The sequence below is a fragment of the Stenella coeruleoalba genome (genome assembly GCF_951394435.1).
Source record: "Stenella coeruleoalba genome assembly, chromosome: 6".
NCBI classification, from domain to species: domain Eukaryota; kingdom Metazoa; phylum Chordata; class Mammalia; order Artiodactyla; family Delphinidae; genus Stenella; species Stenella coeruleoalba.
Genome location: NC_137151.1, coordinates 83334380 through 83357525, shown reverse-complemented (window position 1 = coordinate 83357525; position 23146 = coordinate 83334380). Strand labels below are relative to the sequence as shown.

General features: G+C 34.8%; 1 long non-coding RNA gene across 2 annotated transcripts in view; it reads left to right on the top strand.

The window, feature by feature from the left end:
• LOC307188225 overlaps positions 1 to 23146 on the top strand; it is a 291691-nt gene that overhangs the window by 108240 nt on the left and 160305 nt on the right. For both annotated transcript variants that reach the window (XR_013828850.1, XR_013828851.1), the window contains exon 3: positions 19883 to 20075. This is a non-coding gene — a long non-coding RNA (uncharacterized lncRNA). The remainder of the gene's footprint in view (positions 1 to 19882; positions 20076 to 23146) is intronic.

Sequence of the window (23146 nt, the reverse complement as noted above, 5' to 3'; positions counted from 1 at the left end):
CCCAATTCAGTCTTGGAAGGTTGCATAGTTCTAGAAATTTGTCCTTTTCTTCTAGGTTGTCTAATCTGTTGGCATGTAACTTTTCATAGTATTCTCTTATGATTTTTTGTGTCTCTGTGGTATCAGTTGTTATTTCTCCTCTCTCATTTCTTAAATATTTTGTTTATTTGCATTCTCTTTTCTTCTTGATGAGGCTGGCTAAAAGTTTATCAATTTTGTTTATCTTTTCAAAGAACCAGCTGTTGTTTTCATTGATTGTTTCTATTGCTTTTTTGTTTCTATTTTATTTATTTCCTCTCTGATCTTTATTTCCTTCCTTCTGCTGACTTTGGGCTTTGTTCTTTTCTTTCTAATTCCTTTAGATGGAAGGTTAGGTTGTTTATTTGAGATTTTTCTTGTTTCCTGAGGTAGGCCTGTATCATATAAACTTCCCTCTTAGAACTTCTTTTTGCATCCCCTAGATAGAAAGTTGTGTTTCTGTTTTCATTTTTCTTGAGGTATTTTCTTTTCCTCTTTGATTTCTTCATTGACTAATTGGTTTTTTAGTAGCATGTTGTTTAGTCTCCCTGTGTTTGTGATTTTCCAATTTTTCTTCCTGTAATAGATTTCTAGTTTCATACTGTTGTGGTTGGAAAAAAATGCACGATATAATTCCTATCTTCTTAATTTTGTTGAGACTTGTTTTGTGGCCTAGCATGTGATTCATCCTAGAGAATGTGCCATGTGCACTTGAAATGAATGTGTATTCTGCTGGTTTTGGATGGAATGTCCTGTAAATATCTATTAAGTCCAACTGGTCTGTTTAAGACCACTGTTTCCTTATTGATTTTCTCTCTGAATGATCTGCCCATTGATGTAAGTGGGGTGTTAAAATTATCCTACTATTATTATATCATCAATTTCTTCCTTTATGTCTGTTAATCTTTGCTTTGTATATTTAGGTGCTCCTGTATTGGGTGCACATATGTTAATGAGTGTAATATCCTCTTCTTGTATTTATCCCTTTATCATTATATAATGCCCTTCTTTGTCTTTTATTATAGATTTTGTTTTAAAGTCTGTTTGTCTGACATGACTATTGCTAGTCCATTTGCATAAAACATCTTTTTCATTCCCCTCACTTTCAGTCTGTGTATCTTTAGTTCTAGAGGGAGTCTCTTGTAAGTAGCATATAGATGGGTCTTTTTTTTTCTTTTAATCCATTCAGGCACCCTTTTTCTTTTGATTGGAGCCTTTAGTCCATTGACATTTGATGTAATTATTGATAGGTATGTACTTATTGCAATTTTATTACTTGTTTTCTGGTTGTTTTTGTAGTTTTTCCCTGTCCTTTTCTTCTTTTAGTTTCTTCTCTTGTAGTTTGATGATTTTCTTTAGTGGTATTCTTGATGTCCTTTCTCTCTTGTTTTTGTATATCTGTTGTAGGTTTTTGATTTGTGGTTACCATGGGGTTTATATATGTTGAACTATAACTATATGTTCTTGATTTAAATATAGTCCTTTAAGTTTAAACACATTTTAAAAGATTTACATTTTTTATTCCCTTCCCCCACATTGTGTGTTTTTGGTGTCATATTTTACATCTTCATGTTTATCCCTTTACTGATTATTGTAGTTATACTTGATTTGCAATTTTTTTCTTTTAATATTTGTACTAGCTTATTTAAGTGGTTGATCTTCAGCCCTTACTATATATTTGCCTTTACTAGTGGGATTTTTCCTTTCCTATAGATGCTTCTTGTTATAGCCTTTTCTTTTCCACTTAGAGAAGACCATTTAACATTTCTTTTAGGGTTGGTTTAGTATTGATGAAGTCTTAGTTTCTGCTTGTGTGAGTTCTTCATTTCTCTTTTAATTCTAGAAGATAATATTGCTGGATAGAGTATCCTGGGTTGCAGGTTTTTCTCTTTCAGCACTTTAAATATATCATGCCACTCCCTTCTGCAGTTTCTGCAGAAAAATCAGCTGATAGACTTATGGGTGTTCTCTTGTCTATGACTCTTTGTTTTTCTCTTGCTGCCTTTAGAATTCTCTCTTTAACTTCTGCCTTTTTAATTAGGATGTGTCTTGGTGTGGGTCTGTTTGGGTTCATCTTGTTTGGGATCCTCTGTGCTTCCTGTATCTAGATATCTGTTTCCTTCTTTGGGCTTGGGAAGTTTTCATCCATAATTTCATTAAATACATTTTTGACCCCTTTCTCTCTCTCTGTTCTCCTTCTGGAACCCCTATAATGTGAATGTTGGTATGCTTGATGGTATCCCAAAGATCCCTTAAGCTGTTTTCATTTTTAAAATTTGTTTTTCTTTTTGCTCTTCTGATTGTGTGATTTCCATTATTCTATTTTCCAGATCACTTATATGTTCTTCTGTATCACCTAGTCTGCTGTTCATTCCTTATCATGTGTGTTTCATTGTTATTGTTCTTCAGTTCTGACTGGTTCTTTTTTATATTTTCTAGTTCCTTTTAAAATTTTTCACTGTGTTTTAAAGCTTTACTTAGGTCTCTCATGAAACAAAGATACAACAAAATAATTATCTATGGAGAATAGTTTATTTTGTGGTTCCTTACAGATTTGAGGAATTTTCTGTTTTAGCTTGATGAATTCATTAAATATCTGGTAAACTTCCTGTCTTCTGAGTTACTCAGACAGTACAACCAGAGTTTGGAGCTGTTTAACTATGTTATTAGCTATTTCTTCCATCACAGACTTTAATAAAGTGATAGTGCATAAAATTTGGGCAATGATATCATATAGATATATAAATCCAATATAATTCACTTCACTTAAAGAAATAGTAAAGATGATTAACCAATTTTTTCCTTTAAACTATAAACATATAAAAATTTAATAACTTCAAATATAAAATTGTGGGGATTCTTATTTCTCAATTATGTAAAGATTTTGATTTTAGGAGATAATACATTATTTCACTGGATTTAAACTGGTTCAGTGAGCTGGGTAGGGCATCAGAAAGGTATTTTTTTTTTAACATCGTCATTTGAGTATAATTGCTTTACATTGTTGTGTTAGTTGCTGCTGTATAACAAAGTGAATCAGCTTTACGTATACATATATCCCCATATTCCCTCCCTCTTGCGTCTCCTTCCCACCCTCCCTATCCCACCCCTCTAGATGGTCACAAAGCACCAAGCTGATCTCCCCGTGCTATGCGGCTGCTTCCCACTAGCTATCTATTTTACATTTGGTAGTGTATATATGTCCATGCCACTCTCTCACTTTGTCCCAGCTTACCCTTCCCCCTCCCCATGTCCTCAAGTCCATTCTCTATGTCTGTGTCTTTATTCCTGTCCTACCCCTAGGTTCTTCAGAACCATTTTCTTTTTTTTTAGATTCCATATATATGTGTTAGCATATGGTATTTTTTTTCTCCTTCTGACTTACTTCACTCTGTATGACAGACTCTAGGTCCATCCACGTCACTACAAATAACTCAATTTTGTTTCTTTTTATGGCTGAGTAATATTCCATTGTATATAAGTGCCACATCTTCTTTATCCATTCATCTGTTGATGGACACTTAGGTTGCTTCCATGTCCTGGCTATTGTAAATAGTGCTGCAGTGAACATTGTGGTACATGACTCTTTTTGAATTATGGTTTCCTCAGGGTATATGCCCAGTAGTGGGATTGCTGGGTCGTATGGTAGTTCTATGTTTAGTTTTTTAAGGAACCTCCATACTGTTCTCCATAGTGGCTGTATCAATTTACATTCCCACCAACAATGCAAGAGGTTTTCCTTTTCTCCACACCCTCTCCAGCATTTATTGTTTGTAGATTTTTTGATGATGGCCATTCTTGATTTGCGTTTCTGTAATGATTAGTGATGTTGAGCATCCTTTCATGTGTTTGTTGGCAATATGTATATCTTCTTTGGAGAAATGTCTATTTAGGTCTTCTGCCCATTTTTGGATTGGGTTATTTGTTTTTTTGATATTGAGCTGCATAAGCTGCTTGTATATTTTGGAGATTAATCCTTTGTCAGTTGCTTCAGTTGCAAATATTTTCTCCCACTCTGAGGGTTTTCTTTTCGTCTTATTTATGGTTTCCTTTGCTGAGGAAGGTATATTTTAAGCATGTTATTGTTCCACTGTAATTAACAGTGTCACATTTATATTTTCCTTTATTCCACAAGTATTTAATGTTCCAGACACTGAGATAGATGCTCTTGCAGATAATCTTTTTAGATCCTTACAAAAAATCCTTTGAGATGGTATACACATACCCATTTTCCTGGAGAGGAAACAGAGTTAGGGAGAATATATGACTTCTGCAAAGTCACATTTCTAATCTTTGGAACAGCATCGGAATGAAAACCCCAACATATCTGACACCAGAATCCATGCCTATTTCAGTAATAAATACTGCTTTGTGTGTTCTGGAACCATCTATACATTCTATCATTAACATGATTACTGCTTAGTTCTCAGATGTACCCAGTCTGCAGGGCTGTCCCCTATGGCTCCTGCGGACATGTCTACTTCTCTTCCTGAGGAGGGTTATCACTTTATTCTTCAGGGTTCTTCTCCTCCCAAGCCTGACTGAAGTGTGATATAGTTTCAGTCTTCTTCCTTTCTTGCTGCCCCAAACATGGAGTTATTTTTAGTTCTCTGTGTTATCTGACAAACGTGGAAGCTTTTAATTTTTCTACCTCTAAATACATGGAGAAAATATAGAAAGTCTGGGAACATTCAAAGTTTCCTAATTTTAAGAAGTCTCTATTTGTGTAGTCTCAGGTGTAGTTTTTGACTTCCTTCTGAGAATCTAGATAGTAGATTAAAAAAAAAAATAGAGCCACAAAAGAAAAATGCAGAAAGATATTTCCACACAACTTTGCATGCAAGGGCAAAAGACAAAGTGTAAAGAAGTGTAATATATAGCATAACAAGGGGTATGTATTTTAAGTTGGAAGACTGTGTTATTATTAAATCTTCAGAACCTTGACCCTGCTTGGCTGAAGCAATATATAACAGTACTTAAAGGAGTTGTGTCACTTGGAAATTTATGCATGCTATGGGAAGGTTTGATGAGCAATGTTAATACAATAGTTTACCATGAGAACTGTTGTCAATACATCCTTATTTATGATGAACTATAATGGCCATAGAGGACATCCTTGCTTAAGTCTCTGGCTCCCTCTTGTTTCTGGAGTTAGTCATTAAAAATTATGGGTTTTGCTGTTTTTCTTTTCCCCAGGTGTCATGTGGTCTGATCTACACTAAGAAAGAACTTATTTAGGGCCAATTTTTATTAAGTTTTTGCTTAAGCAGGCACTTCAATATAATATGGAAGCACCATGACTTACTTTGGAATTGAAACAAAACTGATTATTCCAGAAGGCATTGCTATCTTTCAAAACACAAGTTATTTGTCAGTGACAAGGATGCCTTCCCTATAACATGTAGGTATCATCAATATTTATCAGAGACCCATCATATTTAATGTCTTAAAAAAACCGTATTGTGCCATTTGTGGAATATACTCCTAAAAATATTGAAATATGTGTGTTCCCCAAGTTATAGGTAGCATGTAGATACCTAGTTTTGGTAGTTCTTCTATGCATGTTACATAGAATTGAGCCGTGTATCAATGTGGGTTCATGGATTCAGGATACAGAGATTGCCTAAACCTGATGATATCTCCACTTGACCTTTGTCAGTGGAGATATCATCAGTTCTCCATTGTCATGCAGGATGATTTTAAATGATTATCCTCAAGGAAGCTAGACCTCAGTGAATTAATGCAGTTTCTGAATTATTCTTTTTTTGGAAGCTAATGGAACTGTACATCTGAAAATGAATATTAAAAAATAATTATTTTAGGATTTTAGCTTAAACCTTAGTGTAAAGATATACCTTCCTGGGTAGTAATCTGCAAATTCAAATATTAGTTGTGTGTAAATAACCATGTGTTCAATACACTATTTTCCTGACTGCTTTTGGAAAACGTTTTTTAAAAACTTAGGAAAGTAGTGGCCAAAAGCTCTGGAGTAGAATTAAAAACATGAAAATTTGCTTCTGCAACAGGATATGTAGTGGGATTCAATGTTCAGTGTTTTGGGTCAGAGGTTAAAAATACTGAGGTGCTAAGTATCCCACAATTTAAAGAGAACTGCCCCCAAAGAGGGGGTTATTAGCACTTCCCTCAGAGTTAATAATAAGTGGCACAACCAGCCCTTCTGTATCACCCCCACCCACCATCCATTTTATAGAAAATGACTAGACTGGGGAGACAGGAATCACCATGGATGCAGCTGTTGTATTAGAGGCTTCGCCTTCCCCTCCCTTGGGGAGGAATAGAGATGCTTTCCTGTCTAAGGTCAAATTGGGAATAGGAGGGGCTCCAAGAGAATTTCTCATAAAGAATGGGGGCTCTTACCAGGAGAGACTGGTTGGCATTGTGTTTCTTTTTCTTTTTTTAAAAAAATTTTTAAAAAAATTTATTTAGTTTTGGCTGCGTTGGGTCTTCATTGCTGCAGGGGCTTTCTCTAGTTGCAGCGAGCAGGGGCTACTCCTCCTTGCAGCGCGCAGGCTTCTCACTGCGGTGGCTTCTTTGGTTGCGGAGCACGGGCTCTAGGTGCGCGGGCTTCAGTAGTTGTGGTGCACGGGCTCAGTAGTTGTGGCTCGCGGGCTTTAGAGTGCAGGCTCAGTAGTTGTGGCACATGGGCTTAGCTGCTCTGTGGCATGTGGGATCTTCCCGGACTAGGGCTCGAACCCGTGTCCCCTGCCTTGGCAGGCGGATTCTTAACCACTGCGCTACCAGGAAGCCTGGCATTGTGTTTCTTGATTGGGTATTTGCTTAGCCAGCAAACTTGCTACTCTACCTCTTGGCCTATTTCAACAGAAGAGAACACAATGAGAGACTGTTGGCAGAGTGGAGAGAGCCTATACTTTTACCGTCTGGTGTGATAAAGATGAGCTCAGACATATATCAAGGAATGTAAGCAGACTTAGGCCTGCTTGCCCACTGATATGGGCGGAATGTTTGTGTCCCTCCAAGATTCATATGTTGGTGATGGTATTTGACCTTTGGAATGAAATTAGGTTTAGACAAAGTCATGAGGGCAGAGGCCCCATAATGGGATTAATGTCCTTTTATAAAAAGAGTAAGAGACACGAGATCTCTCCCTCTGTCTCTTTCTCTCTCTGTGTGTGTTTGTGTGTGCATATGTATATGTACATCAAGGAAAGGTCACGTGAGGGCATAAATAGGAAAAGGGACCTCACCAAAAGCCCAACAATGCTGGTACCCCGACCTCGGACTTCAAACCTCCAGTACTGTGAGAAGTAAATGTTTGTTGTTTAAGTCACTCAATCTATGGTATTTGTTACAGCAGCCTGAGCTGACTGAAACACCCAATCTGTAAGGCTTCTTGCTTTATAGAGCCCCAACAGGAAGAGGCACTTGATGTATTTCCAGGGGAGGGAGTTGGGATTGGAGAATGAAGTTGACCTGGAGCTTAATCTATCTTAACATAGAACTGTGCCATGAGGAGACCCCTTAAGGCTTTCCCAAGAACTTGCATAGCTCTCATGAGACAGTCAGCATTTGGATGGCTGCCTTGCATAGGACATCAGTATCAAACCAGAGAAGCAGAGAAAGCCAACAGAAAAAAAGGTGTAATAGCAGCAGTTATATAAAGAGGCATTTGTTCCTCTCTGTTTCCCTTCTCCCTACCCCCAACAACTGAAGGGGCTAGGCTTTGAAGAAAAAGGGTGGCAAAGGGACAAGAAGAATACAGAGGCACAGACTTCCCTTCAACCTCCACCTCATCACTACCCCTAGCAGTCTATGTCTGCCCTTATCTTGGAGCTGATGAGATTTAGATTGAGTTTGAGACTGAAGTTTTATATTAGACTTGAATTTTAATAATCAAAAATGACTGGAAAGTTGTGGAATCTACCAAATATGATACTAAGGGGTGGGAAAAAAGATTGGACAAAGCATTATTGAAAGCAGTGATTGAAAAAATAACTGATTTCACGCTTATATTCCAACTGTTTGAGATTGCACTGGTATTCATTTTGATAAAATGTCTTTCACTGTTTTGGCAAATATAGTGGAGAAATAATGGGAGAAATGTGCAGTGAGGGGGCCACCTCTTTTTCACTTCAGCTTCTGGAAAAAGTAAGAATTTCAAGACTTTGGGTATTAAGTTACAATCAGGGACATGAATGGCATTTTTGTGGTTATGATTTTATATGGGATTAGACTTCTATGTACGAACATTTAAAAGAAAATCTCACACGATATAAAAAGCATCTTGATATTTCTTCATCAGATAACAAATAAGTTGTCAATTGTTTGGGCACAAAGGTGAATCACTGTGAATCAGTTTTTGAAGTGGACACATGTGGGAGATGCCAGTTTGCATTAATGATTCCAAAGGAGTACAAACAGATGGTAAAGCATCAAGCCTCTGCGAGAAACTAGAGCTGCCCAGAGAGCCCCCGACACCTGTGTTTTTAAGCAATGACATTTTACATTATCATTTAAGGAGTCCCCATTAATGCTAAAAATACAGATGTTTCTCATATGCTTCTAAGATACTTTTGATCACACAGAGTCACCTTACACTATAAAAACACATTGAATTTTTCTTCTCTTGATATTACCCTCATCTTATAAGAAATAAGAGGGAATACAAATCTTATCCCAACCTAATGAAAATAAAAAATGAAGCTTGAAATACTTTCAGGCCAAAAAAATAACCTCTTCTCACCTCTACTCCCCAAATACACCTCCAAATAAAAATCAGGGACAGAAGCTACAGATGGACTCCTCACTGTCTGTTTGCCATTGCAGTACAGTCCTGTGGTCAGAGAAATCTCTAGGATGGAAACAAAGAAGATTTTAGAGGTAAGGAAGAGCAAACAGGTGAGACCTTGAACCTGGCCTACATTCCCCACCATGTGTCGGAGAAATCAGAACCGAAGGGCCCTGTCATACCTGTTCCATCTGGTCAATAATGGTTGCAACCTCACAGAAACGGAAGGGAGAAATCAGGGGAAGAGCAGACACTGCACTCACCCCTAAATTTCCTACAGTCCTCAGCAGGGCACAAGAGAACAGTCAGATCTTTTCTGTGCTCATGAGAAGGGTAGAATGGGTAGAGCAATTCAGAAAATTCAAGTAACGTGAGGAAATAGAGGGACCTGTGAGAAGCTGACACCTGGGGCCATGCCAGGACTTGGATTCAGACGAGGCCCCTAGGACTATGGAGATGGAGGTCAAAGATATCTGGAAACAATTATGGGATGAATTATATATGCATTCCTGGAGATTAGCATCAGCCCCAGGAAAAGAGGAATGGGGACAAAGAGACTATGATTGCTTTTTAAAATGAGGTCTTTGAAAATCACTCAGTTGGACTAGTTTACTACATTTGGCAGCATGGGGCCTGAGAGTCAAAAAATTAAGTTAAAGGAAACTAAAACAAGCTACATTTTTGCAAAAATACATTTTGGGGGATATCATAACTTTCTGAAGAATCTGAAATGTATACTTGCTGCACACCTCTTTTACAAATTCAGTGCACTGGAGGCATTTCTTCACTATCTTTTCCCCACAAATGTTGCTCCTGCTTCCTCCTGCACAACTTCTCTTGGATGTGATGTTTCCATCTTTGCTGCCAGTTAATTATCCAAATGCCAGTAATGTCTCACTTACATTATTATAACATCTTTCCTAGTGTTACTGCCTTGTTTTATTCTTATTTTGATAAGTTTTATGATCTCGTAACTCTTTTTCTTACAGTAGCATGTACTGTCTTAATTCATTCTTTGATTAGGCCTCTCTAACTTTCCGTGTCGTACTATTCAGCATGATATGAAGACCAAGGATATATTATATCCTAGTATAATTTATTTATGATTAACTTTCATTCTTCTAATCATTGAACCACTTGTTTCTTTTGCTTGGAATAATGTTTATGTCCTTAGCTTTATATTTTGAGACTTGCAGAACTTGATGAACTAAACTAATGCAGATCATCCTCAAAAAAACTAGATAAAATATTTAAAATAATTTAAAATGCAATAATATTTTCAATGAAAGAAAAGATAATCTATAAGTGCCAGGAATTGAGAGAAATAAAAGGCAAAGTTTTAAATGGAAGCTGAGCCAGTCAGAGCTCACATAGGTTCTGGGCTTGATACAGACTCTATGGATGAGAATTTTAAATGCACATAAGGATGAGAGCCATGTCATTTGATCCACAAGAGCTGGGGAGCACTGAGTAACCAGCTTAAAAAACAGTACTTTAAAGTAGTGCTCTCCTTGCAAAAATGGGACTAGAAATATCCTGCCCACAAGCCTTGGGAAGCAGCCTAAAAATCTGCTCTCTATTTGGAGCTCTAAGTGGAAAAAACAAGTACTAGTAAGAAACTGAAAGCCCAGGTTTGTGCCACATGGGGTCACAACTGCTATTTCCTGAATGATATGGGAAATACAAGCTGAGAAATTGGAATAAAAGCTAGTCAAAGACCATTAAAATCTATTGTATTCTGTCAGAAAAAAGTACAAAATTGATCTGTCAGGATAATTTCACAACTCAGGGAATGTAGAACTCTTATGGAAAACACAAACCCATTGAAGATGAACTTACAATCAAAAGTTACAAACTACCTTAGCAAATGAACCATTATGAGGGAGAGTAAGAAGGAATAGCAAACAGGAGGATCAACACTCTCAAGAATAGAAAACAATAAACAATCTGAAAGTGATTATAAAATAAGTTTTTTTAAATTGTTTAAAAAGGTGAAGGTGGAGCAGAAACCATAATGAAACAAGAAAATATGAAATAAAGTATAAGAAGATAAGTATAATATATGACATAGTTCAAGAGAGAAATGGTGGGTAATTTGAGGAAATCATCTCCACAAAATAAAGCTACAGCACAGAGAAATAAAGGTATGAAGAATAATAAAAAGCAGTTGACAGAGATAAAGGTTAGAACATGGAGGTTAGATGTGTAAGTAATGGGAATCTTAGTGGTAAAAACAGAGAAAATGGAAAAATAACAATAGTAAAATAATTTATTTGTTGAGGATTTACCAGATGTAAAGAAGACAAGCTACCAAATCAAAATAGCATAGAATAAAATCAAATTCCCACCTAAAAGTATCAGAGTGAAATTATAGAATACAAAAGGCAAAAAAATGTTAAAAGCAACTAGAGAGAAGGACTAAATTATGTACAAAGTGTGAGGGAACAAACTATCATTCAAGTGTGAGGAAGAAGTTTAAAAACATTTTCAGATAAATAAGGATTGAGAATATACCAGTCACCATTGACTGAGAAAAGAATTATTAGAAGAAATTTAAACCTGGAAGGAAGAAAGGGAATGTGAGAAGCAAATGGAAGCAAATAAGTTGGTGAAGATGTGGTTCAACCCAAATAATGAATTGACTATGTAAAAATGGATAAATTTTGGAGAGTTTAAAAATAAGGTAGAATTAAAATACCAGATAAAAATAACATGGAAGATGGTAGAAGAAGAGTTCAGAGTTAAGTGTTTTTATGGTTCTTGTAGATAATGGTGGTGGATAAAGATGTTTTTCTTATGTTAAATTTGTATGCTAAGATTTTTCAGTGTAACTACTAAAAGAATAGAAATAGATGTGTAACAGAAAATAGTAGAGGTGGAAAAAAATAAAGATTACCTGATTAATTTGATTAAGCCAATGATTGATAAAAGACAGAAAGGCTGAAAACAAAGAAAAAAATCAGAGAAACTTAAAAACACAAAACATAGTAGAAATAAACTAAAATAGTTTACATCAAGTCAAAAGTTTTAGAGTAAAAATGACCCATTTAAACAAAAACTCTCAATTAATGTGTTCAGTGCCTCATGCCTGGAGTCAGAGCATACCAAATTGTCTTTGCTCTAGACTGCAAAGAAAGTCCAAGCAAATCAACATCATAACATAATATTCTTTGACTATAATGTAATAAAATTAGAAATCAATAACAAAAAGATATTGCAGATGTGAAGTCTGGTTTCCAGTAACTGAAGGAGCTGGTATTGTACTAAATATCTTATCAATAATAATTACAAACTTTGAACAAAAATATTTTAAAAGTCTCTGAAGCTACTGGAAATCAATCAAAAGCAGGCAAAACTGGAGGAGAATCCTCTCTTGAAAGATAGGAATGATCACAATTTAGATTCGTGTGTATATTGCTTTTCCGCTGAGGGCATTCTCAAGACCTGTGGGCACAGTGTACAGTAAGTCCCCTACATATGAACGAGTTCCATTCTGAGTGTGTGTTCATAAGTCCAATCTGTTCATAAGTCCACAGAGTTAGTCTAGGTACCCAACTAACACAATCAGCTATATAGTACCATACTGTAATAGGTTTATAATACTTTTCACACATATAATATGTACAAAAGCAAGCAAACACAAAAAATAAAGAAAACATTTTTAATCTTACAGTACAGTGTCTTGAAAAGTACAGTAGTACAGTACAACAGCTGGCATGCAGGGGCTGGCACGCACGCTTGCATCTTTGAAAGTTCACAACTTGAAGATTCGTATGTAGGGGACTTACTGTATAGGATTTGATCAGAAAATCTATTGGCCTGAAGAGGCAGAGGATAGGGGCTGCCAGAGTTGCTGGAAATTGAATAGGGAATACAAGAATTGAGGAGGCCTCAGAGGGAAATCCTCAAAATCTGTATAAATCCTTCTTATAAATGACCTTTCTAAAATCTTTGGCTGTCCTTAAGCTGCACATATGTTAGGATCTCATCAAGTAGCTCAAGGAGAAAACAACAGCTGGAGAACTGAAAAGGATGAACAGATAGTTCAACAGCTGCTTCCCAGAAGAAGACAAAGTTTGGATGTTCAATCCCATTAGATTACAGAGTCTTGGTAAATATTTCAGGATTTTTACTGAAAGCCAAGAAGGATTATGCTTTATGAATCAAGACTACATTCTAAGACTAAGGGATTCACCTTTGGACTAAGTCAAAACTATTCCACCAGTCGTTTAGCTACTTGCAAGAACAAAACTAACCATTCTCCAGAGGAACATAACAGAATAAAGTCACTCTACAATTTATTATAATGAGACATATGAAGAAACAGCAAAAGTGACCTACGGTTAAGAGAAAAATCAGTCACTAGAAACATATCAACAGACAATATAGATGTTGGAATTTGCAGAAGGACTGTAAAATGATCAGCAGGATAACTATGTAAAAGAAGCAATTTTAAAAGATGGGTATAATAGATGATGAGATAGGGAATTTCAGGAGAAATTGGAAACTATCAAAAAGAATCAAATAGAAGTCCTAGAAGAAAAAAGTATAGTATCTGAAATTGAAAGATCCTTCAGATGACATTAACAGCAGATTGGAAGCAATAGCAAAGATCTTGAGTGAACTTCAGAAACTGAAGCATAGAGAGAGAGAAAGAACTGAGCCCCAGTGACTTATGGGATAATGTCAATCAGCCTTACATACATGTAATCAGAGCCTCAGAAAGAAAGGAGAATGAGGAGACAGATAAATGTTTTTATTTTTCTATTTTTATCAACTCTGATTTTAAAAATTCCTAGTAACCATTACTCTGGGAGATGGATCGAAAAAGACATTGCTGCAATTTATGTCAAAGAGTGTTCTGCCTATGTTTTCCTCTAAGAGTTTTATAGAATCAGGTCTTACATTTAGGTCTTTATTCCATGTTGAGTTTATTTTTGTGTATGGTGTTAAAGAATGTTCTAGTTTCATTTTTTTTTACAGGTAGCTGTCCAGTTTCCCCAGAACCACTTATTATAGAGACTGTCTTTTCTCCACTGTATAGTCTTGCGTCTTCCAGACTAATTGACCATAGGTGCGTGGTTTTATTTCTGGGCTTTCTATCCTGTTCCATTGATCTATATTTCTGGGTTTTTTTTTGTGCCAGTACCATACTGTTTTGATGACCGTATGGAGATAAAAACAAAAATAAACAAATGGGACCTAATTAAACTCAAAAGCTTTTGCACAGCAAAGGAAACCACAAACAAAATGAAAAAACAACCCACAGAATAGGAGAAAATATTCACAAATGATGCAAACGACAAGAGATTAGTCTCCAAAATTTACTAACAGCTCATACGGCTCAATATCAAAAAACAAATAACCCAATCAAAACATGGGCAGAAGACCTAAATAGACATTTTTCCAAAGAAGACATACAGATGGTGAAGAGGCATGTGAAAAAATGCTCAACGTTGCTAATAATAAGAGAAATGCAAATCAAAACTACAATGAGGTATCACCTCACACCAGTCAGAATGGCCATTATCAAAAAATCTACAAACAGTAAATGCTGGAGAGGGTGTGGAGAAAAGGGAACCCTCCTACACTGTTGGTGGGAATGTAAAGTGGTACGGCCACTATGGAGAACAGTATGGAGGTTCCTTAAAAGACTAAAAATAGAGCTATCATATGATCCAGCAATCCCCCTCCTGGGTATATATCTGGAGAAAAATATGGTTCGAAATGATACATGCACCCCAATGTTCATAGCAGCACTATTTACAGTAGCCAAGACAGGGAAACAACCTAAATGTGTATTGACAGATGAATGGATAAAGAAGATGTGATGTATATATACAATGGAATATTACTCAGCCATTAAAAAGAATGAAATAATGCCATTTACAGTGGATGGACTTGGAGATTATCATACTAAGTGAAGTAAGTCAGACAGAGAAAGACAAATAACATATGATGTCACTTATATGCGGAATCTAAAAAAAATGATACAAGTGAACTTATTTACAAAACAGAAACAGACTCACAGACTTAGAGAATGAATTTATGGTTATTGGGGGGAAGGGCAGGGTGGGGAGGGATAGACTGGGAGTTTGGGATTGACATATATCCACTGCTATATTTAAAATAGATAACCAACAAGGATGTACTGTAAAAAAAAAAAAAAAAAAAAAAAAAACCCAAGTAACCAGTAAATCCAGGACACTCAGAAGATCCCAAGAAGGATAAATACAAATAAAACTATATCAATGAACATCACAGGTAAACTGCTGAAAATAAAAAAGTGATGATAAAAATATTCTGTCTTTGATTGAGGTGGGATTTTTCAAAACTCATGAAACTGTATACTTTAAACCTGTCTATTTTACTTACGTATACCTCAGTTAAAAAAAAATTTATACCCCCAAAGTATAACACGTGTCAACTACTTTTATTTTGTTAGAATTCTACCTAGTAAAATGTCTTACTGATTTATTTCCATGAAATGGCTTACATTAAAGAGGAGAAAATTTCATAATAATATGACTAGATTTTCTTATTAGAATCATATTATTGTAAAGCTGAAAACAAATGTTTAAAATAATCTAGTTAAGTCTTTTCATTGTACTGTTGAGGAAATTAAAACTCAGAAATTAAATGACTTGTTCAAAGTCACATATCTATTTAGTCACAGGGTGAAGACTAGAACTCAGTCACTCAGAGTAGTCAGAATAAAATTTATCTGGAAACCAGAAAACATAGGGCTAATGCTGTCAGAGATTTAGGATGTTTAGGAGGTTTCTTAAGGCATTTTAAAGCTCTTGGATAAAAATACAATAAAAAGAAGCATTATAGTGTACATTTTGTGTTATGGATTTATCTGAGAAAGAATTGAAATTGAAATGAAGATTAAATTCATCATTCTTTAAGTTACTACTAGTAACTTATTTTCTTTTATTAATCAGTATGTTTTCAAGTAACATTTGGCAACATATCATCATTTAAAATAAATCTATCATCAATAGCATATCAAGAGTTTTTAACTTTTGACTAATTTTGAGTTTAAGAATTGTGCCAATTATAATTTTTAAATATTCAAATAAAGTTCTTTTTGAGAAAGAAATATTATACGTTTTTAAACACTTTCTTCTTATTCTTTCTAATAATCTGTTTATTGTTGCCAAAATAATTTTATGTAACAAATTTTAACAATAGTTACCCAGTTTCGTTACTTAGGGAGGCATTTCCTAAAGTATGTTCCTCTGAATATTAAATATTGTTATCTCAAGATGCCCCACACAAAAGGATAGCATGGTCAAATAAACTTGAGAAACTGTTTATCCCCTTGGAGATTCTGAGAGGTCATGAAGCAGAGAAGACCTAGTCTGACTGAATCAATTCAGCTATGTGGATATATAGAGCACATTACATTCCAAACACTTGGGTTCAAATCTGGTTCCACCATTTCTAGCAGTATGACTTTGGGTAAGTTAAGTTCCTTGAGCTTCAGTTTCTTTTCTTTCTCTGAAAAATGAGGACATTAATTGTAACTGCCCCATGAGTTTGTTGAAAGGATTAGTCTATTCATGCATAGAATTTTACCTCAGTGAATGTCATATGGGAAGCATTATTTTTTTTTAGTTATTATTATTCCCCAAATATTTGACTTCTTTTTTAGTATTTCTCTTGACTCTGAAAAAAATATGGTGCAGTATTCCATGTTAGATGAACTACTATATTTTCTGGCATGATTGTTCTTACACTTCATTTTTTTCTCTTTATTAGTGTTCTACTGTAAAAGTTGTGAAGAATTAAATTAAAAAATATTAAAAATTCAGAGATGGGGAAAAAAACCCTAAAGATTTAGCATAGCTATGTCTCAAGGGCAATTTTAAATTTTAGTTCAAGAGTAATATATGAAATTTCTGTGACACTTCTTTTCCCTTGAAAGACAATATTCCTAGCAACACAGGAATATCAGGGAGTGGAATCAGTGTGTAATTTTAAGGTGTAAAGTTTCACTCAAAGTGTAAACTAGAACCTCATGCCATGCTTCATGGAGAATGTGGGAGAATTGTCTCCATTCACTTAAAGCGTATCTGTGTAGAAATGAAAATGTAATTCCAATGTATTCTTAGCTTTTCTCTTGGAAGACATTTGATTTTCCAGTACATATTGAAGATATATTTGACTTTTGCTTTGGAATTTTCTAATGTGTTTGTATGAGTATAGTCTGCTTTAAAAATGTGTTAAAGGATACTGAATATATTAAGAGTGTTTTATTTTACTGACAAGAGTGATGTATTCCAAGAATCACAGGTTATTAGGAATATAATAAAGTCTCTGATCACTAGGAAGTGGTATCAGTTTTTCCTCCAAACATTAGATTGGAGTTGATTAAGATAAATGTGAAATAACTATTTCTGCCTCATTTTATATATGTGTATATATTTTCATAGAGCCAGCTGATACGAAGTTATGTAAATACAGTTTTCAAAATTGGAGGAAGAAAAAAAAATTAAATAACCTCCATCTTATTTTATATTCCCCTAGTGGCACACCTGGGTACAAAGTTTTGAGTGCAAATAGTGATTTGAATGCTGTTTCCAGGAAACACTGGTAGAGGAGTTCAAAAGGAGGAAGGAAGGAGGGAAGGCAGGTAGACAGGCAATAGGGTATATTACCATGCAAGTTACCACTTGCTCTATCCTGTTGGGTAATTTGGAGAGATAGACTTGAATACCTCAGACTTAATTCCCAGCTGAGGAAAAGAATTGTCTGGAATGCTTATGCCTCGACTCCCATCAATCAGTCATTGATTGAGAACTGCTCCCAGAGGGCACTGATTCCCAATCATTTCTGGTCTGACTCCTGCACAGTGCAAGCAGGCTCTGACCAGGTAAAGCCCTAAGGCCTTCTTTAGCATACAGCAGAATGGTCAATGTCAATAGGTAAGAGGTTGAGACACTGACAGTGTTTTCCAGTTTCAATTTAGTTCCTAAATACAGTAATTTTTTACTTAAATGTTAATCACAGACCAGTTTTCCTAAGTAGATTTTTTTTCTCACCCTAAAAGTAAATGACCAACTAATGTAGGTAATTTTAAAAACTATGGTCTTCCATACAATATGTGTGGCCCTTGTCTACCCATGGAATATATAGCCAATTACATCAAATTGGGTTACCAAGTTCCCATGAACCAGACCACTTAGTGGAGTTTCTTGGGTTGAATAGACTACTGTTTTTCTTTCTAAAGAAATGCAAAAATTCCATTTCATAGGTCATGGAGCTATTAAACTGATTTCCTTCTGGGGTGTTAATTATGATCATGTAATAAAAAGAGTGCATGGATTCCTTGAAAGCGAGCTCTCCATTTTTATAATATAGAGAAACTCCAAAAAAGTCTAGATAGATTTGCACAGAAGATATATCAAATGTACTAAATTAATATATTTTTAGTATAATCCAAGAGTTAGAACAAAACATTATAGAACATAGCAAGCTCTCTTTTTAAACCAAGAAGCTTAATTGCCCATAGGAAAAAACACCAGAAAAAATTTCAATAATAAAGAATGAGAAAACATTTTACCAAGATAAAAAAAATTCAAGGCATGCTGAAGAGAAATGATATTGTTCATTATAGTGAGTCATAATTTCCAAGTGAGTTTCTTTGAGTGTTGCTTACAAGTACATTATATGATAGGTCTAAGGTTCTTCTGGAATGAGAATCACACCTACTCTGAAAGAATTTATCCATCATTAAATTTAAATGAAAATATAATCCAGTGTAATGATAAAGTTATGGGAAAGAAATGCCAAGAGTGAAATAATCTATTTCACATATAAGGACTAAAACTGAGAAAATGAAAATGTCTCAAAATTTTATGAATTTTGTCATTTTGTTCTTAAGCAGTTGTAGGAATTAATGAATGTTTGAAATATCTTGTGTGGCAAAATCAGGAAAACTGGTCTTCTGTTTCCTGCCAGATGTAGTTAAGATTATAAAGCTAATACTCTGATCCAGAAACCAGCAGCAAAGCAAACCTTTCAATCTTCTGTTGTGAGTGAATGTAAAGATAACTACTAGGACACTTGCATTTCTTTAAACCTTTTAGAGAGAAGAGTATCTTTACCTAAAGTACATGAAACAAAAACATTTATTGAGATTTATGGAATTAATCCATGGAATTTAGATAAGGGTTGCTATGATTTCATTAAATGGGAGTTCTTAAATGCCTTAATTAAATGTTATGAAAATTTAATTGGATGTTTCTTTGACATGTTGTGTTATGACTTATCAATATAAAACAACAGCATATAACATTTAAAGACACCTTTTATTTACTAAAACATTCATATTTTCCAGAATAAGGCCCAGTACCTTAGAATCTACAACAAAGCCATTATCTATGCATTTGTACATTTCTGATGGGCTCCCTAATTCAACCAAAGATCCTTTCGTACATGCAAAGATATTTTCCCTGGCTTTGAGGTTTAATACCATTCTCCTATTGTTTGTGTCTAACACATATCCTTCTAAAAGAGATTTGAAGTATTCTCTCTATACATCTTTATAAATATGTGTGTGTGTATATATGTATATATGTAACCTATATATATATAAAATCTATATAATAATGTGTGTGTGTGTATGTGTGTGTGTGTGTGTGTGTGTGTGTGTGTGTGTGTATGGTTTCAATTACTATATATATGGTGGAATCTCAAATTTATCCAGTCCAAATCTTTCCTTTGGGCAGTAGACCCTAGATCGCCAAGTATCGAAACAGGATGTTGGTAAATTCTCAGAGATAAACTGATACAGTTCAACCAGCCCAAATCTAAAGACTACACACCTATATTATTACATCATTGTATATTATTTTAAAATTAAAATCTGATGCACATTCTTTCTTACCATAATGCAAAAAGCCAGAAGGAATTACCTTCTAGCTGTCTCCAGTTCCTCAATTACAGAATCCATTTCTTTAGCAATTTTTTGTTTCTTTAGTGTTATAAATGTGATTAAAAAGTAATGTTAAAACTAGTAAAAGGATATGAATTACATTATAGAAGTATTTTGAGGTACTTATTTTTTTATTTTTATTTTTTTTGCAGTATGCGGGCCTCTCACTGTTGTGGCCTCGCCCGCTGCGGAGCACAGGCTCCGGACGCGCAGGCTCAGCGGCCATGGCTCACGGACGCAGCCGCTCCGCAGCATGTGGGATCTTCCCGGACCGGGGCGCGAACCTGTGTTCCCTGCATCGGCAGGCGGACTCTCAACCACTGCGCCACCAGGGAAGCCCATGAGGTACTTATTTTTGATCTTGTATTTTTTTCTAGATTAATAAGGACAGAAACATACCTCTTTATTGTATTTTGCAAATGTGCAGCGTTGTAAATAAAGCTGATACATGAAATAGGAATTTATACGTAATACACTTTAATATTTAAATGTTTTCTTTACAAAAGGATTGTTTATTTTGCAAATAACTCATAATAATCTAACTGCATATGAAAGTTTTCTAATATATTAAAAATGCTTTTGATTTGATTATATTATTTAAAGTAGGCACCATAGAAAATTCTTATAAATAAGAAAATAAAAATCACCTGTATTCCACCCAGGGACTCTGTTAACAATTTTTGTTTATATTTTTCCAATTTTCCTCAATGAGATTACACGCAGACCACATACACACACACAAACACACACATATTTTGTGTACTGTTTTTTCTCTCAACTTTTAGAATTTTCTCACATCTCTATATATTCTTTATATGTGTTTTTAGCTTTTGCAAATTATTGCATAATATAGGAATAATCTTAATTTATTTGATAGTTCCATTATGAAACTTTTTAAATTGTTTTTATTTCTTATTTGATAATGGTGCAGTGTTTTTGTGTATAAATTTTTGTGTTTTTGAATGATATCTTTCAAATAGACTCTTAAAATTGAAATTATTGTGTCAAAGGACTAAAATATACTTGAGGTTATTGATAGAGATTTTAAATTATTTTTATGTAGGAAATTTAGTCAGTATATAATCCTGCTATGTATGCGTACATATATATGTATACCAATTATTATGGACTGAATGTTTGGTCTTTTCCCCTACCTCCAGTTCAAGTGTTGAAATCTAATCCCCAAATGTCAGAGTATTTGGAGGTGAAGCCTTTGGGAGGTAATTAGATCATGAAAATGGAGCCCTCATGAATGGGTTTAGTGCCCTTAGAAGAGGCCAGAGAGCTAGCTCACTCTGTTTCCACTATGTGAGCATATAAGAAGTTGGCAGTCTGCAACCCGGAAGAGGGCTCTCACCAGAACCCAACCATGCTGGCACCCAGAACTATAAGAAAGAAATTGCTGTTGTTTATAAGCTACCCAGTCTATGGCACTTATTTATAGCAGCCTAAATGGACTAAGACATTGTTAACATTATTATATATTTTAATTTTTGCTCTTTTTATGGCTTAAAGGTTATATTCATTGCTTTAATATTTATTTCTTTGCCTACTAGTGAAGTAGACAACTTTTCCTAGTGTTAATTATGCATATTCCTTGTTTTCTGAAGTATAAGTTTATGTCATTTACCAATTTTCTTTTACATTTTTGTTTTCACTAATTGATATCTCAGAATTACTTACTTCTACCTACTCCTTGTTAAATTTAAAGCAGATATTTTTCTTGAAATGTTTGCTTTTCGATTTTGTTATAAAATTTTATTTAGGTAAAAGGGTATTTTTTTATCTGGTTCTTTTAAGTAGTCACATCTAACAACATTTTCATTTTTATTTTTCTGTTGTTTTCATGTTAAGAAAGCCTTCCCAATTCAGGAAATCATATTTGCTTATAAATATTTTATTTTTAATAGCTTAATTTCTCAGACTTAATTCTTTATCCATTCATAATTATTTTGATATACAATCTGAATGGAAGTTCTAAAATTTAATTTTTCTAAGTCATTATTCAGTTATACTATTATTTACGGAATGATTTATCTGCCTGACTTTATACTTGTACTATACTGTTTTAATTATCATAGCTTTGTATATTTTTATACATGGTATATCAAATTGCCATCCCTGAAATTACTCTTTTTTTCTTCCCTAAAGTTAACTCTTTTTTTCTTTTTTTTCCACACGTGTATTTTTCTAAAGTTCTTAATGGTTAAAATTCTTAATTGACTCTTCAGAAACCACTTTGGAATTCTGATTAGATTCCATTTACCTACAACTTAATTTTAGGTGGATCAGTATTTGTTGTGTGTCTTCTTAAAATATGTTTCTTCCCTATTTCATTCCCATCAGAACTTTCTCTTCATTTGGGAACCATATGGTTTCAGGGAAGCTATGCCAACTAAGCCAATCAGTACGTTCCTTCTCCCTTGTGACAGAGATGGTGGGCCAGTGACCTAAGTAGATCCAATTACAGGGGATCTCAGTGTTCACTGGGGATGCTGGGAAAAGAAGCTTTAGGCAGATAATTGAGATAGAAAGAATTCAGGTATTTTGTGTCATTGTACTACTGGATCAGACTTCATTTGAAATATTTGAATTTTTTAGTTATGAGATCCAACAAATTCTTTTCATGTTTTAAAGGCAGCTTGAATTAGATTTATTGTTACTGTCAGAGAGGAAGAAATTTTTCTCTACCTTTCTAGATTTTTCTGGCTGGTTTAAGAATTAAATGATATGAAACAGATTAATAGGAAAAAAATCAAACAGAGGTTTAATACCATGTATTCATTGGAGAGACACAGGAAAACTGAGTAACTCTCCAAAATGACTGAATCCCTTACCTTAAATACCATCTTCAACAGACAAAAGAGGACGCGGGGGGTAGGGGTTTGGTACTTCAAAGGGGAGGAAGGCAATTCACATGGAGATGGAAAAGCAAATGTTTGGTAAACAAATGTTTGCTCAGCCATGCAGAGACAATGAGACACAGAATGGACTCTGATTTCCAGGTCTTGCCAAGTTTCCCCAACTAAACCTACCTCATATTCTTTGCAGATATCTCTGGTGATAGCTCCATTCCAGAAACAGGCCCTCTATGTAAATTCTTTAGGCAGTTAGGGGAATAGTCAAAGTTTCTTCATGAGTCTTTTGGGCCTTGATTGTTTTCAGCTTGAAATAATCCACATGCCAAAGAGATATTTTGGGGTGGCAAGTTTTGCCCCCCCACATTATTTTCAAATAAAACCACTTATATTGATGTTAAATCATTATAATATTCCTGTTTTCATGTTCATAAACATGGTATGATAATTTCCTTAAGACTTTTTTTTTGTATGTGTCAGCAAAGTTGTGTTATTTTCTTCCCACAGATACATATTTCTTGATTGTTTCTGGGTGCCCTAGTACATTTAAAATTATTG